This window comes from Pristiophorus japonicus, chromosome 21 (assembly GCF_044704955.1).
Source record: "Pristiophorus japonicus isolate sPriJap1 chromosome 21, sPriJap1.hap1, whole genome shotgun sequence".
Lineage (NCBI taxonomy): Eukaryota > Metazoa > Chordata > Chondrichthyes > Pristiophoridae > Pristiophorus > Pristiophorus japonicus.
The window spans coordinates 78464541-78483581 of NC_091997.1; the positions used below are offsets into that span (position 1 = coordinate 78464541).

At 47.6% G+C, this 19041-nt stretch overlaps 1 long non-coding RNA gene across 2 annotated transcripts in view; it reads right to left on the reverse strand.

Moving 5' to 3' along the window:
- The window catches only part of LOC139233725 (uncharacterized), a 43338-nt gene extending 25110 nt beyond the window's left edge, over positions 1-18228 (reverse strand). For both annotated transcript variants that reach the window (XR_011588202.1, XR_011588203.1), the window contains exon 1: positions 18148-18228. This is a non-coding gene — a long non-coding RNA (uncharacterized lncRNA). The remainder of the gene's footprint in view (positions 1-18147) is intronic.
- Between the last annotated feature and the right edge of the window lie 813 nt (positions 18229-19041).

Genomic DNA, 19041 nt, shown 5'->3' on the forward strand with positions numbered 1-19041 from the left:
CATGCAGGTCTTTACTATAGATTGTAAATAGTTGAGGACCCAGCACCGATACCTGCGGTACCCCACTAGTCACTGTTTGCCAACCGGAAAATGACCCATTTATCCTAACTCTTTGTTTTCTGTGAGTGAGCCAATCCTCTTTCCATGTTAATATATTACCCTCAACCCTGTGAACTTTTATCTTGTTCAGTAACCTTTAATGTGGCACCTTATCGAATGCCCTCAGGAAATCCAAATACACCACATCCACTGGTTCCCCCTTATCCACCCTGCGCGTTACATCCTCAAAGAACTCCAGCAAATTTGTCAAACGTGATTTTCCTTTCATACAACCATGCTGACTCTGCCTGATTGAATTATGCTTTTCCAAATGTCCTGCTACTGCTTCCTTAAAAATGGCCTGCAGCATTTTCCCAACACAGATGTTAGGCTAACTAGTCTACAGTTTCCTGCTTTTTATCTGCCTCCTTTTTTTAAACTAGGGGCGTTACATTTGCAGTTTTCCAATCCACAACTATGTAAATACTAATGCTTTCATTATAAAAAGGTTCAAAATAGACCTCATAAAGGAGAGCATTAGCTTCACATCAAGTTACCCAACTGAATATCAGATAACTTAACACAACTTTGCCTCTAGCACATATATGTTGTGACAGGGCTTAGTATATTTCTTTCATGAGTCACTTCCTCGCCCCACCCATCTAATCCCACCCCAGTTTGAGTGTTATTTTTGAATTTTTTTTAGCACAATCGCCATTAACGTAGAGTTATAATTTTGATATCTGAGCTAAAGATTTAGTTGCCCATGCAGCTGGAACCAACTGGAAACATTATGATTATTCCAATGCCTTATAATTTTTTCATTTTTATTATATTATAGTCAATAATATATTTACTCTCGAGGAGGCTGAGGGGAGACTCACTTGAGGTGTATACAATTAGAGTGGATAGGAAGGACCTATTTCCCTTAGCAGAGGAGTCAATAACCAGTGGGCACAGATTTAAAGTAGTTGGTGGAAGGGTAATAGGGGAGTTGAGGATAATTTTTTTCACTCAAAGGGTGGTGGGGGCCTGGAACTCATTGCCTGAAAGGGTGGTAGAGGCAGAAACCCTAATAGCATTTAAAAAGTACTTGAATGTGCACTTGAAGTGCCATAACCTGCAAGGCTCCGGACCATGTCACGTGTGAATGCTTGGGGTTTACTAGCCACCAGGTGGCGCCACTGTCGGAGGTCATTGGGCTGTGCGCACGTGTGTACGGCCCAGGTATAAAAGGCCAGCCATCTTGTAATGTATTCATTTTGGGCCCGAATAAAGTAGAGCCAGATTTGTACCTGTGCGGAGTTTACAGTATTCAGTCTATTGAGTTATTGTATACACAACATTTGGCGACGAGATAAAAAGAAACTTTGAATGCAAAAATTAGCACTATTGGAATTCTGGAGCGATTCTGGAGGGAGAAGATTGGGCAGACTTTGGGAGCCCGCTTGAACCAACAAAATGGAGCACGAGACTGATGCAGTTCGGCGCCAGGTGGACCTCCTCACGGTTTGCGATCCGAAAATTTATGGACTCATAAAGTATCTCTTCTCGCCTTTATATCCAACGGACAAGGACTATGAAACATTGTGTACTCTGGTACGTGACCATCTCAAACCAGATGAAGGCATCATCATCTCAAGATATCGATTCTATACGCAAGTTCGTTCTGCGGACCAAGGTGTATCGGAATTCATTGCCGACCTAAGACGTCTAGCTGGACCATATAAGTTCGAAGCTGCAGTGGCAGACATGCTGCGGGACTTCTTTGCAATCGGCACAAACCACGAGTTGATCCTGTGTAAGCTACTGGCGGCGGAGACGCTGGATTTGAGCAAGGCCATCACAATTGTCCAATCATGCATGACGATGGACAAAAGCTTAAAACAGATATCATTGAAAAATTGGAACTCGGCAAGTACTGTAATAAGATAGTGTCAGCGTTTGGCAGAGCTGCATATGGCACGGCCTACCCGACTGCGTACGGGACACCTGTGGCTGCTCAAAGTCCGCCAATGGGAATGAATCCGATATCACCGTGTTGGCGTTGTGGGGGAAATCATCGACATCATCAGTGTCGGTTTAAACAGTACATTTGTAAAGGCTGTTCGAGAATGGGGCATCTCCAGCGCATGTGTCCGCAATTGAGCAAGCGTGCTGTGACACACCACATGGAGGATGATGACCAGTCTAGCGCAGATCCGGATATGCAATCTGAGATACCAGAGGAGGAAGTGTATGGACTGTATTTGTTCCTAACAAAGAGCCAACCGATAATGATTAATGTAACACTTAATGGTGCGCCAATATCAATAGAATTGGACACGGGTGCGAGTCAATCAATAATGAGCCAGAGGACATTCGACAGGCTGTGTGATACTAAGGCTGTGAGGCCTAAGCTGAGTCCGGTCAATGCCAAGTTGTGTACGTACACTAAAGAACCATAACGGTGATTGGCAGTGCAGTAATCAAGGTGTCATATGATGGTGTGGTTCACGATTTACAGTTATGGACTGTTCCAGGCAATGGTCTAACGCTGTTCGGCAGGAACTGGTTAGAAAAATATCAAGTGAAACTGGAACGAAATCAAAGCGTTGTCGTCAGAGGAGGATACTCCATGTGCTCAAGTGCTGAGCAAGTTCCCCTCGCTGTTTGAACCAGGCATCGGCAATTTCACAGAAGCCAAGGTGCAGATCCACGTGGACTCAGATGCAAGACCCATCCATCATAAAGCTCGGGCAGTTCCGTACATGATGAGGGAGAAGGTCAAAATCAAACTGGACAGACTCCAGCATGAAGGGATCATATCACTGGTCAAATTTAATGAATGGGCCAGCCCCATTGTTCCCGTGTTGAAAAGTGATGGCACTGTCAGGATTTCTGGAGACTACAAGGTTACGATCAACCGAGTTTCGAAACAGGATCAATACCCATTACCAAAGGCTGATGACCTGTTTGCAATGCTAGCCGGGGGGAAGTCATTCACAAAACTGGATCTGACATTGGCCTACATGACACAGGAGCTGGTCGACACATCGAAGAAACTTACATGCATCAACATTCATAAAGGACTGTTTATCTTCAACAGGTGCCCTTTTGGAATTCGCTCAGCGGCAGCCATATTTCAGAGGAACATGGAGAGTCGACTGAAGTCCATCCGCAGAACCGTCATGTTCCAAGATGACATACTGGTCACAGGTCGTGACTCCACCGAACATCTGAACAACCTGGAAGAGGTTCTACATCGTCTGGACAAAATGGGACTCAGACTGAAACGCTTGAAGTGCGTCTTCATAGCACCGGAAGTCGAATTCCTGGGGAGGAAAATTGCTGCTGACAGTATCAGGCCGACGGACTCGAAAACCAAGGCCATCAAAAATGCACCCAAGCCTCAGGGTGTGACGGAGCTGCGTTCGTTCCTTGGTCTACTCAACTACTTTGGTAATTTCTTACCTAGGTTGAGCACCTTATTAGAGCCACTACATATGCCGCTAAGAAAAGACGATAACTGGTTTTGGGGTGCATCTCAAGATAGAACTTTTGAGAAAGCTATTAATTTGCTTTGCTCTAACAAGCTGCTGGTAGATTATGATCTGTGTAAGCATCTAGTATTGGCCTGTGATAGAAACATAGAAAATAGGTGCAGGAGTAGGCCATTCAGCCCTCCTAGCCTGCACCGCCATTCAATGAGTTCATGGCTGAACATGAAACTTCAGTACCCCCTTCCTGCTTTCTCACCATACCCCTTGATCCCCCGAGTAGTAAGGACTTCATCTAACTCCCTTTTGAATATATTTAGTGAATTGGCCTCAACTACTTTCTGTGGTAGAGAATTCCACAGGTTCACCACTCTCTGGGTGAAGAAGTTTCCCTCATCTCGGTCCTAAATGGCTTCCCCCTTATCCTTAGACTGTGACCCCTGGTTCTGGACTTCCCCAACACTGGGAACATTCTTCCTGCATCTAACCTGTCTAAACCCGTCAGAATTTTAAACGTTTCTATGAGGTCCCCTCTCATTCTTCTGAACTCCAGTGAATACAAGCCCAGTTGATCCAGTCTTTCTTGATAGGTCAGTCCCACCATCCCGGGAATCAGTCTGGTGAATCTTCGCTGCACTCCCTCAATAGCAAGAATGTCCTTCCTCAAGTTAGGAGACCAAAACTGTACACAATACTCCAGGTGTGGCCTCACCAAGGCCCTGTACAACTGTAGCAACACCTCCCTGCCCCTGTACTCAAATCCCCTCGCTATGAAGGCCAACATGCCATTTGCTTTCTTAACCGCCTGCTGTACCTGCATGCCAACCTTCAATGACTGATGTACCATGACACCCAGGTCTCGTTGCACCTTCCCTTTTCCTAATCTGTCACCATTCAGATAATAGTCTGTCTCTCTGTTTTTACCACCAAAGTGGATAACCTCACATTTATCCACATTATACTTCATCTGCCATGCATTTGCCCACTCACCTAACCTGTCCAAGTCACTCTGCAGCCTCATAGCATCCTCCTCGCAGCTCACACTGCCACCCAACTTAGTGTCATCCGCAAATTTGGAGATACTGCATTTAATCCCCTCGTCTAAATCATTAATGTACAATGTAAACAGCTGGGGTCCCAGCTCAGAACCTTGCGGTACCCCACTAGTCACTGCCTGCCATTCTGAAAAGTACCCATTTACTCCTACTCTTTGCTTCGTCATGTGGAGTTGCTTGCATGCTCCAACAAGCTAATGAGTCAGGCAAATTACATCCTGTTGGATATGCTTCAAAAAGTTTGTCAAAGATGGAAAGAGCCTACAGCATGGTAGCGAAAGAAGCACTAGCCTGTGTGTATGGGATTAAAACAATGCATCAGCACCCGTTTGGTCTTCGGTTTGAACTGGAAACAGATCACAAGCCACTCATTTCATTATTTTCGGAAAACAAAGGTATCAATACCAATACCATCCAGAGGTGGGCGCTGACATTATCTACCTATGATTATGTCATTTGCCATAGATCTGGCACTGAGAATTGTGCCGATGCATTGAGCCGTCTGCCGTTGCCCACACCGGAGGTGGAAACGTCACAACCGGCAGACCTACTGTTAGTCATGGATGCTTTTGAAAGTGAAGGAACTCCTGTCACAGCTCAACAAGTTAAGACTTGGACCAGCCAGGACCCAATATTATTGGTTGTGAAATGTTGCATCCTTAGTGGTGATTGGTCTGCCATACCCAAGCAAATGTGTGAGGAGACCAAATCTTACATCCGTCGCAATTACAAACTATCCATTCAATCAGATTGTATACTGTGGAGTAATCGTGTTGTTATGCCCAAGAAAGGCAGAGAGAAATTTGTGCATGATCTACATAGCATGCATCCCGGTATTGTCATGATGAAAGCCATTGCCAGGTCTCATGTATGGTGGCCTGCAATTGACTCTGATCTGGAATCATGTGTGCATCAGTGCAACACTTGCATGCAGCTCAGCAAAGCACCAGCGGAATCGCCGCTGAGTCTGTGGTCGTGCTCCACCTCATAGTTGATAAGTTCCCCGCTGGAACGGAGCTAAACTATAGAACCAGTGGGAAGCTGTTCAACCTTCGATGTCTCCAGGCCAGGTCCAAGACCACTCCAACCTCTGTCGTCGAGCTACAGTACGCGGACAACGCCTGTGCCTGTGCACACACAGAGGCTGAACTCCAGGACATAGTCGACATATTTACCGAGGCATATGAAAGCATGGGCCTTACGCTAAACATTAGTAAGACAAAGGTCCTCCACCAGCCTGTCCTTGCCGCACAGCACTGCCCTCGCAAACATCAAGATCCACGGCATGGTCCTGGAAAACGTGGACCACTTCCCCTATCTCGGGAGCCTCCTATCAACAAGAGCAGGCATTGATGATGAGATCCAACACCGTCTCCAGTGCGCCAGTGCAGCCTTCGGCTGCCTGAGGAAAAGAGTGTTTGAAGATCAGTTCCTCAAAACTGTCACCAAACTCATGGTCTACAGGGCCGTAGTAATACCCGCCCTCCTGTGTGGCTCAGAGACGTGGACCATGTACAGTAGACACCTCAAGTCGCTGGAGAAATATCACCAGCGTTGTCTCCGTAAGATCCTGCAAATCCCCTGGGAGGACAGATGCACAAACATTAGCGTCCTCATCCAGGCCAACATTCGCAGTATTGAAGCACTGACCACACTTGATCAGCTCTGCTGGGCGGGCCATACAGTCCACATGCCAGACATGAGACTCCCAAAGCAAGCGCTCTACTCGGAACTCGTCCACGGCAAACGAGCCAAAGGCGGGCAGAGGAAACGTTACAAGGACACCCTCAAAGCCTCCCTGATAAAGTACGACATCCCCACTGACACCTGGGAGTCCCTGGCCAAAGACCGCCCTAAGTGGAGGAAGTGTATTCAGGAGGGCGCTGAGCTCCTCCAATATCGTCGCCGAGAGCATGCAGAAATCAAGCGCAGGCAGCGGAAGGAGCGTGCGGCAAACCAGGCTCCCTGCCCATCCTTTCCCTCAACGACTATCTGTCCCACCTGTGACAGGGACTGTGGTTCTCGTATTGGACTGTACAGCCATCTAAAAACTCATGCTAAGAGTGGAAGCAAGTCTTCCTCGATCCCGAGGGACTGCCTATGATGATGATGTGGTCGTGGACATCTAAACATGATCCAGGATCCACATCGACTTTACAGTATTCAGTCTATTGAGTTATTGCATACACAACAGACCAAGAGCTGGAAAGTGGGATTAGGCTGGGTAACTCTTTTTCAGCGGGTACACACACAATGGGCCGAATGGCCTCCTTGTGCGCGTAAATTTCTAGGATTCTATGATTCCACATTATCCTTGTTCGTCTCAAGCTGTAAATACACCATTCTACATGCTCCTCTAGATGCTTGTGCTGAAATCAATACTCATTGTACTGTCTCTAACCCTAACTCCTACTTTCCCAACATCTCAAAGCCATGGAATTCCTTCCGGCTGATCTTCTCGAGAGGAATGCTGAGCTCCCAGGGTACAGGGAAATGTTTTCACGTGCATGCCTTCAGGAGTGAACTTAGGAAACACTTCTACATACGAAGGGCGGTGGAGGTTTGGAACTCTCTTCCGCAAACGGCAACTGACGCTCGATCAATTGTTAGCTTTGAATCTGAGAGTGATAGATTTCTGTTAACCAAAGGTATTGAAGGATATGGGCCAAAGGCGGGTATATGGAGTTAGGTCACAGATCAGCCATGATCACACTGAATGGCGCAGCAGGCTCAAGGGGCCGAATGGCCTACTCCTGTTCCTATATTCCTCAGCAACAAGCTGCCAGGGCACCGTGAAATCAAAACGTGCAACAGCTAGAAGCAAGCAGACAAACGTTTCACCAACTGACGTCTTGGCTAATCAAATGGTCAGCACTGTATAAGAACAGAATAAATAAGAGCAGGAGTAGGCCCTCCGAGCCTGCTCCACCATTCAATAAGATCATGGCTGGGAGTGTCAGCCTAGATTTGTGTGCTCAAGTCCCTGGAGTGTCAACTTACATTTTTGTGCTCTAGTCCCTGAAGTGGGATTATGAACCCCCTACCTTCTGATTCAGAGGTGAGACTGCTACCCACTGAGCCACAGCTGACACTTCTTCACTGCTGCAGTCAACGCGATGCATGACGAACTTCCGACTCTATTGGCAAAGAACAATTTCACCCTTGTGGTCCTCCTTTCACCAGCCGTGCCACCTTAGCTGCAGGACTCTACCTGCACTAGAGGAGTTGGGCCAGTAAGCAGAGGGACGGTTTCAAGATGTGCCTTGATTTCTGGGACACTGCGCTGGCTCTGGCTGTTGTCGTGGAGCTGGTCCAACTTCATACCACTTACTTTGGCTGATCTTGCTGGAAGTGCAGCAAGGAAATTGAAGTGTGGTCTGTACCAGATGTGGCCAGTATGAAGTTGGCACAAAAACCATGTATATAAGTTCCAGCTTGCAACCGAGGAATTCACTCATCATTCAAACAGAAACGACCGTACTTACAAACAAGCATTTCATTAACCAAGACCTCTGCAGAAACTACAGTACAGCATGCAGTTGATCATAGCAATAGAATGCATACAATTAAGTAAGAATAACAGAGCCTGAAATCTAACGACTGCAAGGATTTCGAGTGTCTCTGCTTATTGTAGAGCTTGTGACATTTCAGATAGGAATGAAGACTGATTTGCTAACACCAACCAAGAATGCATCCAACAATAACAACAACAACTTGTATTTATATAGTGCCTTTAACACAGTGAAACATCCCAAGGCGCTTCACAGGAGTATTATAAGATTAGAAAATTTGACACCGAGCCACATAAGTAGAAATTAGCGCAGGTGACCAAAAGCTTGGCCAAAGAGGTAGGTTTTAAGGAGCAACTTAAAGGAGGAAAGAGAGGTAGAGAGCCAGAGAGGTTTAGGGAGGGAGTTCCAGAGCTTGGGGCCGAGGCAACAGAAGGCACGGTTGAGCGATTATAATCAGGGATACTCAAGAGGGCAGAATGTGAGGTTGTCATCTCAGGGGTTTGTGGGGCGGGAGGAGGCTACAGAGATAGAAGGGGGAGGCCAGAGAGGGATTTATAAACAAGGGTGAGAATTTTGAATCGAGGCGTTGCTTAAGTGGGAGCCAATGTAGGTCAGCGAGCACAGGGGTGATGGGTGAGCAGGACTTTGTGCGAGTTAGGACACGGGCAGCCGAGTTTTAGATCACCCTCTCATTCTTCTCCACTTTATTGTTTGCAAGTGGACATGACGCATAAACAAAGCTGGGGTAATAATCAGCATTCCTCTCACTATGATGTTCGGGTCACAGCGGTAGCCAGCTTGCACACAGCAGGATCCCATAAATCCCACTCCAGTGCAGGACTGAGGGAGTTCTGGACCGTCTGGGGGGGGCCAGGGGCGGGGGTGCGGGCGGTGGTGTTAACTTTAGGATGAGACGTTAAACAAAGGCCTCGTCCTCTCTCTCTCAAGCAGTCATAAAAGATCTTGTGGCATGATAAGAAGAGCAGGGGAGTTATCCCCGGTGCCTTGGTCAATATTTATCCCTCAACGAACATCACTAAAAACAGATTATCTGGTCATTATCATATTGCTGTTGTGGGAGCTTGTACACAAAATTGGCTGCCGTATTTCCTACATTACAACAGTGACCATACTTAAAGAAGTACTCTGAGACATCCTGAGGTTAAGAAAGACCCTGTATAAATTGGAGTTCTTTTGGTGCCAAATTGTTTTATCTCATCATCATCCTAGGCGGTCCCTCGAAAGAGGATGACTTGCTTCCACATGAGTTCTCAGATGTTTCAATGGAGGACCCGATGTTCCGGTCCTGAACTCCAGGGGTGGAAGATGCCAGTGCGTGGATTTTTTTAACGTGGGGTGACCGTTGCACACCAGCCACCACACGGCCTCGACAGAGCGCGGCCTTTATCCAGTGGCAAGGATTTACCAGGACGACTGGAGACCTGCTCTGCTGCACGGACCTAGTGCGAACACATATCGCAGTGTGGGCTGGGCCCGTGCTGCCCCTGGGCCCTCGCCTCTTCTGGGCCCCGTACCCTCATCTGCCGCACCTTCGCCCACGATCTCTCGCCGCTCCTCTGCCACAAACATCCGCCGCACCTCTGCCACGATCTCTCAGCATTCCTGTGAGGCACCTTGGGACGTTTCACTATGTTAAAGGCACTATATAGATACAAGTTGCTGTTGTTAATATCTAACACATGCAGCTAAACTTTTCTGCTTAGGCAGTGCCCCCGGAGTCTAAGATGACTTGCTTCCACGGCAATATGAATTCTGAGGTGACTGATAAGCCTGATGTTCCAAGTCCTGAACTTCATTTTAAAGTGTGGAAGAGATGCCTGTGCGTGAGTTTTTTTAACGTGGGGTGGCCGTTGCACACCAGCTACACACGGACTTGACAGAGCAAGGTATTGGTCCACTGGCAAGGGGACCCAAGACGATTGGAGACCAGCTCTGCTGCCTGGGCCTAAAACACACACACACACACACACACATATTCCTACTGATGCCCCCCCCGCACCACCCCCAACTCCCTCGGGTCCTCGCTCCCTGGTTTTGAGAGGTCAAAGTGAGGGTGAACGCAGCTAATCTATAAACCTAGTTGCAAAGTGTCATGTATTCAACCAGCATTTTAACCCATGTATAAACTGACCTAAATTGTACAGTGTGAGAACAATGACCACAAGGGGGTGAACTTGTGGGAGACACTCCTAACCTGGACCTTCAGGTATAAAAGGGGAAACTCCACCCACTTTTATCACTTGAGTGCTAAGGAATAAAGGACAGGTCACAGACTGACCTCCTCTCAAGCATGGGCCTCGTGTGCATTTATACTGTGTAGTAAGGACGTATCAATGGCGACGAGAAACTGGGATTTAAACCACGCGAGCATGACCACTAACAGAACAGACGAGAGGTACTGTGTTAAGGAATGGTTGGGACAGAGATTCAACATTGCTAAAGCAGCACACAGTTCTCCAGGCAGACAAGGGCAATCGGGCATGCCCCAACATGTAGTCGAACCCAGAGGGGGAGTTCGACAGAGACAATGGCAAGCTGCACTGCGATTCACGCCATTGCAAGGGACAATGCGGCCAATAATGGGGCCATCAACACCAGTTAGTGGCGCACTCAAGGACAATCACAGGGGCAGTCAGGGACGATCGACTGGCAAGGGACCTTTTGTTTCCAACAGCAGCTCATGTTGGAGGCGTGGAGGCACACACTCAGCCGGATTTTGCAGAGATCAGCAAAATACCTGCAGAAATTGCAGAAATGAACGCTGGGGGAAATCGCTGGAAGCTGAAGTTCAGCGAGTTCATGTGGAGCACATATACAGTTCACACACCAGGACGCCGCTGATAATGATGAAAGTGCTCCTCAATGGCATCCCAGTATCAATGGAGCTAGACATGGGGGCCAGCCATCCTTGATGGGTATCAAACAGTTCGAAAAGTTGTGGGCGTCCAAGGCCAGGAGGCCAAAATTATCGCCGATTGACACACAGATACGGACATACACAAAGGAGATCATTCCGGTGCTAGGCAGCGCCACGGTAGTCATGACCCACAAAGATTCGGAGAACAGGTTGCCACTCTGGGTTGTCCAGGGGGACAGTCCCGCACTACTGGGGAGGAGTTGGCTTGCTGTCATGAACTGGAAATGGGGTGATGTCAATGCAATTTCTTCTGTGGAGCGAGTATCATGCTCACAGATCCTGGACAAATTTGACTCATTATTTCAACCCAGCATTGGCACTTTCATGGGGGCCAAGGTAGTGATTCACATAAACCCGGACGCCAGGCCAGTACACCACAAGGCCACAACGGTGCCGTACGTGATGCGGGAAAAGATAGAAGGCGAATTGGACCGCCTGCTGAGGGAAGGCATCATCTCGCCAGTCGAATTCAGTGACTGGGCGAGCCCGATTGTGCCGGTGCTCAAGGCGGATGGGTCGGTCAGGATATGTGGCGATTACAAGGCCACCATCAATCGGGTGTCACACCAAGACCAGTACCCGCTACTGAGAGCAGAGGGCCTCTTTGCGACGCTATCCGGTGGCAAACTTTTTTCAAAATTGGACCTGACCTCAGCTTACATGACCCAGGAGCTGGCGAGTGAGTCGAAGAAGCTGACCACCATCACGACACACAAGAGGTTGTTTGAGTACAACAGATGTCCGTTCGGGATTCGCTCGGCCGCCGCAATCTTCCAACGAAATATGGAAAGCCTCCTCAAGTCGATTCCAGGGACGGTGGTTTTTCAGGACGACATCCTCATCACGGGTTGCAATACTGAAGAACACCTCCACAACCTGGAGGAGGTGCTACGCAGACTGGAGCGGGTAGGGCTGCGACTGAAAAAGGCGAAGTGCGTCTTCCTAGCTCCAGAGGTAGAATTCCTGGGGATGAGGGTAGCAGCAGACGGGATCAGCCCTACTGCATCCAAGACGGAAGCGATCCAGAGAGCACCCAGACCCCGTAACACAACGCAGCTGCATTTGTTCCTGGGGCTCCTGAACTATTTTGGTAACTTTCTTCCCAAATTGAGCACGCTGCTAGAGCCGCTACACGGGCTCCTACGCAAAGGTCGCGAATGGGTCTGGGGGGACAGCCAGGAAAGGGCTTTTAATAGAGCACGCAATTTGTTATGTTCCAACAATCTGTTAACGCTATATGACCCATGTAAGAAACTTGTGTTAACGTGCGATGCGTCGTCTTATGGTGTCGGGTGTGTGTTGCAGCATGTCAATGCCATGGGTCAGTTATAGCCGGTAGCTTATGCCTCCAGAAGTCTGTCCCAGGCAGAAAGGGGCTAAGGGATGGTAGAAAAGGAGGCGCTCGCATGTGTATTTGCGGGAAAGAAAATGCACCAGTACCTGTTTGGCAGGAAATTTGAGCTGGAGACAGATCACAAACTCCTAACGTCCCTTTTGGCCGACAACAAGGCCATAAATGCAAATGCATCGGCCCGCATACAGAGGTGGGCACTCACGTTAGCCGCCTATGACTACACAATTCGGCACAGACCGGGCACCGAAAATTGTGCCGATGCACTCAGCAGGCTCCCACTAGCCACCACTGAGGGGCTACTGAGCATGCTGCTGAGATGGTCATGGCTGTTGAAGCTTTCGGAAGCGAAGCCCGTCAGATTAAAGTCTGGACAAATAGAGACCCGCTATTGTCTCTAGTCAAGAAATGTGTCCTGAATGGGGACTGGGCAGCCACGTACAGGGCATGCCCTGAGAAATTTAAACCATTTCACAGGCGCAGGGATGAACTCTCGATTCAGGCCGATTGCCTACTGTGGGGAAACCGCGTAGTCATGCCCCAGATGGGCAGAGAGGTGTTCATCAGAGAACTCCACAATGAGCACCCGGGCATTGTCATAATGAAGGCAATTGCCAGGTCACACGTTTTGTGGCCAGGGATAGACGCAGATCTGGAACTTTGTGTTTACAGGTGCAACACGTGTGCCCAGCTGGGCAATGTGCCCAGGGAAGCCCCCCTTAGCCCCTGGCCATGGCCCGCTAAGCCTTGGTCATGCATCTATGTGGACTATGCAGGTCCTTTCATGGGAAAAATGTTTTTGGTTGTAGTCGACGTCTACTCCAAATGGATCGAGTGTGACATTTTAAATTCAAGCACATCCTCTGCCACGGTAGAAAGTCTACGGGCAATGTTCGCCGCCCACGGTCTACCGGACATCTTGGTCAGCGACAATGGCCCGTGCTTCACAAGCACTGAATTCCAGGACTTCATGGCAGGCAATGGAATTAACCATGTCAGAACAGCACCGTTCAAGCCGGCCTCAAACGTCCAGGCAGAACGAGCAGTGCAGATAATCAAACAGGGGATGCTCAGAATCCAAGGGGGTTCCCTACAAAGCCACTTATCACGCTTCCTGTTGGCCTACAGATCCCAACCACACTTGCTCACAGGGGTTCCACCCGCAGAGCTGCTAATGAAAAGGACGCTCAAAACCCGGTTATCCCTTATACACCCAATCATGAAAGAAATTGTTGAGCAGGCGCCAGTCACAATGTGACTACCATGACAGGAATGCAAGGGCGCGATGTATTGATGTAAATGACCCTGTTTTTGTCCTTAACTACGCTGCAGGGCCCAAATGGCTTGCAGGCACTGTGGTTGCCAAAGAGGGAAATAGGATTCTGGTAGTTAAACTTACCAATGGACAAATCTGCCGCAAACATCTGGATCAAACAAAAAGGAGGTTCAGCAACCCCATAGAAGAAGCAGAGGAAGAACACGATATAGAGTTCACTCCACCACAGGTGACCGAACACAGGAACCAAAGGGAGGAGAGCCCAGTCACTGTGGGCAGTCTGGACAGGCCTGAGGCACTGCAAACAGCAGACACTCAGGCCAGTGCCCAACAACCGGAGCCCCAACTCAGGCGCTCTACAAGGGAGCGTAAACCACCAGAGAGACTCAACCTGTGATCCCAATAAGACTTTGGGGGGGGAGGTGATGTCATGTATTCAACCAGCATTGTAACCCATGTATAAACTGACCTAAGTTGTACTCTGTGAGAACAATGACCACAAGGGGATGAACTTGTGGGAGACAATCCTAACCTGGACCTTCAGATATAAAAGGGGAAGCTCCACCCACTTGCTGCACTTGAGTGCTAAGGAATAAAGGACAGGTCACAGACTGACCTTCTCTCAAGCATGGGCCTCGTGTGCATTTATACTGTATAGTAAGGACGTATCACAAAGGCCCATCGAAAAGTAAAATAAACCAACCTTTTAAAAGTTGCAGTCACAGCAAATGTTGGTATCGTTTTTTGGTTTTAGTTGAAGTTTTTGATGCGTCGCAACAAAAGCAGAATGTTACTTTTTCTGAACCTTTTAATTTATCAACAATGGAGGCAGAGCTCTGTTCCAAAATTATCCCAAAAGCAATAATTTTATCATTGTAAATGTGAGTGTGATTGTTTAACGAGGACACCATTGGGAAATGAAACTGAACGTTCAAGATATTAGAAGAGAAATTCTTTCATTTAATCATTTGACTGATATTGAGCGTGGGCTGGGGAAGGGGAATGTGTTCAGTTTTATAGGATGTTAAATGATGTGATCCATATTAGATAAATATTGCAGTTTGAACAATGCACTATTGAACTCCTGTCTATTAATTGTTTTGCTTTTCCTCCATTTTCATCTCTTATTTTCCTGAAAACACTGACTTGTGTAGGTTGTTACATTAAAAGTGGTAAATAAATGCAAAATGTATTTTAAAAAGCTGCCAATGATGGTAATACAAGCAAGTCAGTCAGCAGCTGTAGAAAGAAAGACTTGGATTTGTATAGCGCCTTCCATGACCACCGGATATCTCAAAGCGCTTTGCAGCCAATGGAGTACTTTTGGAGTGTAGTCACCCAAACCCTAGTCCAGAGGCACTGCAGGACATTGCCCCAATCCAGCCCAGGGAATGTGCAGACCATTGCCCTAACCCAGCCCAGGGAGTGTGCAGGGCATTGCCCTAACCCAGCCCAGGGAGTGTGCAGGGCATTGCCCTAACCCAGCCCAGGGAGTGTGCAGGGCATTGCCCTAACCCAACCCAGGGAGTGTGCAGGGCATTGCCCTAACCCAGCCCAGGGAGTGTGCAGGGCATTGCCCTAACCCAGCCCAGGGAGTGTGCAGGGCATTGCCCTAACCCAGCCCAGGGAGTGTGCAGGGCATTGCCCTAACCCAGCCCAGGGAGTGTGCAGGGCATTGCCCTAACCCAGCCCAGGGAGTGTGCAGGACTTATCCTCAGTATCCGAGCGGGGGTCAGCACCTCCAGTGGCAGCTGCCCGACCAGTGACGCCGATGAGGCCTGCCACTCGCTCCTCAATGTACGTGAGTGGCGGGGTCTGAGGCGGACCGCCGCCTGTCCGCACATGCTCTCAGCGATTATGAGACTTCTTTGCCTGCAAAGATGAAAATAGGAATGGTTACAAGAGGGTCCATCTGCTCTTGTGGCACAGATCGCCACCAAAGCACTTACCTACTGTCTGAATGTAATAGAGTCCTCTGTTTAATGGCCTTGGAAGTTGCACATGGTTCATCAGGAGGACATCGAAGTGCGGAGCAATCTTATGAGATCTCAGAAAGCAATCTTAATATTGTGTCAAGATCATTTATGGCAAATAGGTGCCGAACTAAGCCTAACTATGTGCCATGCATTTTAGGAGGCAACCCACAGAGTGTTGAGAGGCAGCAACAGCATGAGAACAAATAGTGTGTTGGATTTATCCTCGTAATGAAGGAGTGCATGAATTAAAATGGTACTCTCTCTGATGACCCTGGTGAAATCGTTAAATTTCTTTCGGCACTGTGTGCCAGTCCTGAACACAGTGTCCGAGGCAGAGACCTCTTCTGCTATTTCTTTCCAAATCCTCTTAAATATGGCAGGCAATGGTCTAGAACCACCTCAAAGATGCAACTCCTGCCTTCTCCGTTCCACAGTCCCCACTAAAGCTTCATTTGCCTCGTGGCTGAAGCGCCTGGCACGCTGTCAGCAATCGTCCTCCTCCACCATCAAATTCAAAATGTGAAATGGCTGATTCTGCCCCGGTTGTACTGCGCATGCGCTCATAGGAAGTGGCCGCTGCCTGCATTAGCGTTTGCGACAGGAAACCGGAAGGTGGAAGAGCGGGGGGAAAAAAAAGCACATGCGCAAAAAGGCAGATTGTGTAAACGAGGGAACTTTCAGCTCCGGCGCATGGAGTCTGTGGTGCAACGCTGGAGTTAACGCTAATGCTCCTCGTGAACTTTCATTCGGCGAAAGTTCCTCGCTCCGGCGCTAACGTTTTTGCTTCACCTCAAATTTTGCTTGGAAACAGGCAGAAACGCAAAAAACCGAAAATCCAGCCCAATTTTGGTGTACTGTCAACGTCAGGGGTCTTGAATATTATTTCACACATAGGCACGCCCTGAGATCAGCACTGGAGTGTGGTGATAGGTTGTTATGTCCCAGAAAGATCGCACTCAACCTTTATTATACCACTGCTTGGGCATATCATATTAAGGTGCTTATTGCAGCAAGCGCTTTATGGACATTGTTTAATCCTGTCAAATGCGATTCTAGTTTGTGGAAGTTTACATGATTCGGATAAATCGCGGAATGTTACGGTAAGTTTTGGTACATGTCACTTTTGTAGGGCGTGCACGCTGGGTTTGAGGTGGCTCTACATATTTAAACCACACTTACTTTTTTTGAAGAGTCCCACCAAGGGAAGGGCCTCGCAGAAGGATGTAAGGAGCAAACTAACAGGATGATGAGCCAAGTTGTTTAGCATTTTTTCATCTCCAGAATATATGCTATAAGTCCCAGAGTTGACATGCATGTGTGTGTATGCCTCACGATTGACATGCATATTGTGTTTGTCCCCTAGTTGCATGTATGTTTTAGAAATGACAGTTTTACATTGCACGAAACACTGGAAATTCAGTCACAGAAATGTGCTACTTCCTATGTAAGGATAAAGAATAATAGACTTGCATTAATATAGCATCCTTCATGATCTCAGGACGTCCACAAGCGCTTTACAGCCAATGAAGCACTTTTGACGTATAGTCACTGTTGTAATGTAGGAAAAGTGGCAGGCAATTTACGCACAGCAAGGCCCCATAAACAGCAATGAGATACATGATAAGATAATAAATCTGTCTTAGTGATAATGATTGAGGGATAAATATTGGCCAGGACACCAGGGATAACTCCCCTGCTCTTCTTCGAAATAGTGCCATGGGATCTTTTAGGTCCACCTGTGAGCGCAGACGTTGGTTTAATGTCTCATCCGAAAGACGGCACTTCTGACAGTGCAGCACTCCCTCAGCACTGCACTAGAGTGTCAGCCTAGATTTATGTGCTCTTCTGTAAATACCACCAGCTATACCACCCCTTTTGGTATTAGGCACCCTACAATACCATAGTCAATTCCAGGATATTATTTGGCAGTTAAGTATGGTGCCCATCAGTAAAGGAGCAAGAGCAATAAAGGTTTGGGCTGGTGAGATTTTGGACAGTCCTTTATGTTAACTCTTCTCCTAATGTGATGGAAAACAGAAAGGAAGGAAATAAATGTTGATTGAGGGATACATGTTGGCCAAGACACCAGGAATAACTCCACTACTTTGCTTCAGAATAGTGCACTCAACTCTTTTATGTCCACCTTAGTGTGCAGACAGGACCTCGGTTTAATACTTCATCTGAAAGACGGCACCTCCGACAGTGAAACACTTCAATGGAGAATCAGCCTAGATTTTGGGGCTTATGGTCCCTCGAGTGGAACGTGAACCTTCTGACTCAGAGGTGAGGGTGCTATCCACTGAGCCACAGCTGACACCAAGCAAGTGGCATTGAATACCAGCTTTGCTGCAAGACTGTGGAAAAGGGATTTAGCGGCATAAACACCAGCAGCCAGCTCACAACCAAATGAGAAAGACACTGTAAAACAACTAGAAACTAAAACTGCAAAAAGATGATGCAAGTTAGCAGAGCAAAAGGCAATGAAGGAGTAGAGGTGAAGGAACAAATAAACTGATTTTACCTGCAAGTTGGTGCATTTCACTGTTTTTCAGCCTATGGATGGTAGAAATTAAGTCAACCGAGCATCCCTCTGATATAAATATAAAACATTATTCATATTGTGGTTTGTAGTTTGCAAAACAGTTCAGCAGTAGCGTCATGAACATCCCTTTTTGATTTCTGGGTCATAGGATTAATTGCAGCTCTCAATTCTTGTTAGTTAAATGTTTTGAGCTTGTACGAGTCATCATGTCAGAAAGTTATAGTAGATATTGTAGATTGTAGAACGACTGTGAGAAAATGCGTAGGTGTTGTTTCTCTGAGCAACAAGGATCACTTGGTAGCTCTCCTATTTATACATCCTGCCTTTTTGAGCTCTTGGCAAGTTCTACATGTCTAGTTGTCTATGCTACATGTCTGAACCAATGAGGTTTAGACCTTGTGCCTATTTTTAATTTCCCTAATATATTATGTGATTGTGTTGAATAAAAGATAGCGGCTTTCTTGGGGTGATGGTTCGATGCAGAGTGCTTGTTATTGTGCAGACTGCACAGGAAATAGATTGCACCAGCGCTCTGCAGGAAAGAGGAAAAAGGAAGCAGTCAGTTCAGCGTGACTTCAGTTGTTTTTTCAAGGGGATTGTCTTCCTTCCATACTTCCTCACACATTGTCATCCCAAGCCATGCTCAGTTCCTGTGTCAGACCATTAGCCTGACTCCATAGCTCCTCACTTCACTGCACACTGTGCACCGGAACACAGGAGTGCTCCACAGTACAATGCGTTGGAGGAGAAACACATTAGTGTAGAAATTACTGCTGTCGCTCTCAGTGGCCAACTGCCCAACATGTTGGAATGCCCTTCCTCTGTCGGTTATTTTAACACAGTTATTGACACCTTTATTTTATCTGCACACCC